We start from the raw sequence: 2,752 nt of genomic DNA on the forward strand, positions 1-2,752 counted from the left end.
CCCCTAGGGACTATGAACTGTTTAGCCCCAGGCTCTTGGCCTGAGAAATGAAGGTAGGTTTAGGTTTCATGTTGTGAATTTGGCGTTATATCTAATCAGAAATTGGTTGGCTACTCCAAAGACATTCATGCCGTAATTAAACCAGTGACCATATTTTCCAGGCCAGTCATGACTGTAGTACTTAGAGTTCACACCTGGGAAAGCTTAATGATTACATTTCCAGCACTATGACAGCTACCTAGAAAGTTTGATGAAGCATCCAAGTGAATATGAGTATTGGATTGATGTATTTATGTTCTATAATTTAAGAATATGGCGTCTTCAACAATGATATCTTACTGTTACATTCTGGGATGTAGACAAAAAACATTGGTAATAGCCAGTAATGTTTGGGGTCTATGAGACCTTACTTGCCAACAGCTCCAGTAAAGGTAACTTATTTCTACCACTGCTTTTGGAGGACCTTTCTTTTGTTTTGTTGTTTGTGTATTACTTTATGTTGTCTAGTGACAGAGTTGTCATCTTGTTGTAGGGTAATTTCATTTTGCACATGCAAAACATAATCACATATGTGTGTAATATATTACACATACATATATATATATATTAATGTGTGTGCACATATGATGATATAAATAATGTGTGTGTGTCTTTGGAAGCTTCTACATTAATATATTTCCATATGATTTCTTCAAAAATCCTTGTTTTTTGTGTCTGTGTATGTGAGTATTTGCGTGAGTGCATGCATGTGTGCATGTGTATGTGTGTATGTGTGTAGATATATATAGGAGCCAATAGATGGTGTTGAGTGTCCTCTGACACTATATATCTATTCCATATACCTATTCCTGTGAGTCATGGTCATTGACTAAATTAGAGGCTCACGTATTTTTGGAAGGTTAGAAACAAGTAATCACCAGCGATCTTGTCTCTGTCGTCTTTGAAGCTATAGTTACTGCATGCTCAGACCTACCTTGTGATACAGGTGTTGGAATCCAGCCTCTCCTCCTGATTGTGCAACTTCTTTACTACTTGAGTTACCTCTGAAGTCCCTAAAATGTGTTTAAATGAAAAGCTCTTCTCACAATAGAGAATGAAATGACAGCTCTCTAAAGATACTAGACACCTAGAGGCATGTTACCATTTTGACAAAATTTACTCTGAACTGCAAAAATAAAACAAAACATTATAAGCATAAATAAAGGTTTCCAAGAATCACACAACACTGTGATTTCATCTTTAAAATGGAACTATCCATTAATTTGTTATCCATCATCCCATGGGCATTTATGTTATTATTACATGTATAACATGTGGAATCATTTTCTATTTTCAGATTTTATATATGTTATTAAATATTTGCTTTTTAATTAATATTACATTTTGGGTCCAATTGTTTTGTTTTATTGGTTTTCATAAAAACTCTAGTTTCTATAACAAGCAAGCAAGTTTATTAAATAATAATTTACTCTTTCTCATGTAAGGCTATTCTGGATAGCCTTTATACTGGTAGTTACTTGCAATTATGAGCTTCTCCCATCCTATGGTTTCTCTTTCCTTCATTTGTGCTTTACAGAAGCAGAATCAAAACACAAAATCAGTGAGGTTTACACTAGATATTTAGTCATCTTGGCTACAAAATTTCCCACGCCATTTTTTTTTCACATTCTATGGCTCAAAGCATGTGATAGGCCACTCTATCTAGAAAGGATTTGGAAATGGTTAAGAGTATGCTGTGAAATTGTAACTTCATTACATGCATTTTACCACTACAAAACACTATAAGCATGTACTGTGATTTATTAATCCTCCTTTCAAGGGCTTAGAGCCTGCTAAATTTTTTCTCTTTTCTTTTTCTCACTCATACACACATACAAAACTCATGAACATGTAGCTTTTTCAGTAGAACAGCAAACTGAACTTCTGAAGAAAGACAAGTCTAGTAGTTGAGGAGTGTGAAAAGCTATGCTTAACCTCAGTGCTGAAGAAGCTTAATTTTCTGTCTAGATAATTCATTTTGGTATCCCCATTCATTCAAATTCTTAAGAATAGTTGAGTTATCAAAGTATTTTTATATTTTATTTTTAATTAACTAATATATTTATTTATTTATTTGCTTATTTATTACAGTTTATTCACTTTATATCTTAGCTGTAGTCTCCTCCCTCATCCCCTCCCAATCTCACCCCCTCTCCCTCTTCTTATCCTATGCCCCCTATGATAGGGGAGGTGCTCCTTCCCTTCCATCTACCCTAGCCTATCAGGTCTCATCAAGACTGGTAAGGCTGTTCCCCTCTCAGGGAGAGGTAATCAAAAAGCCAGGCCCTGAGTTCATGTCAGAGACAGTCCCTGTTTCCATTATTAGGTTAGCCTCTTGGACACTGAGCTGCCATGGGCTACATCTTTGAAGAGTTCTAGGTTATCTCCATGCATGGTCCTTGTTTGGAGTATCAGTTTCAGACAAGACCCTGTGCCCTATAGGTCTATGAATTAATAGTTACATGTGTTGTGTTACGATCTTTTCATGTGCTTAAATGGCATTTATTTTTCTTTTCTTTGAGTTCAAAAATTTGATATATTGCTCATTCTTTTATCAATTTATCCATTTTCTTTATATTTATTAAAGTTCTTATTTGTTAATTGATATTTGAATTTTGCCACTAATTTTTTTATGTTTTGAAAAAATACTTTCATCATACAACATTTTTACTATTTTGTTTTATGTCTGAGACATATTTTGCCTTACAGTTCT

Source organism: Meriones unguiculatus, chromosome 3 (genome assembly GCF_030254825.1).
Source record: "Meriones unguiculatus strain TT.TT164.6M chromosome 3, Bangor_MerUng_6.1, whole genome shotgun sequence".
In the NCBI taxonomy this organism is placed as follows: Eukaryota; Metazoa; Chordata; class Mammalia; order Rodentia; family Muridae; genus Meriones; species Meriones unguiculatus.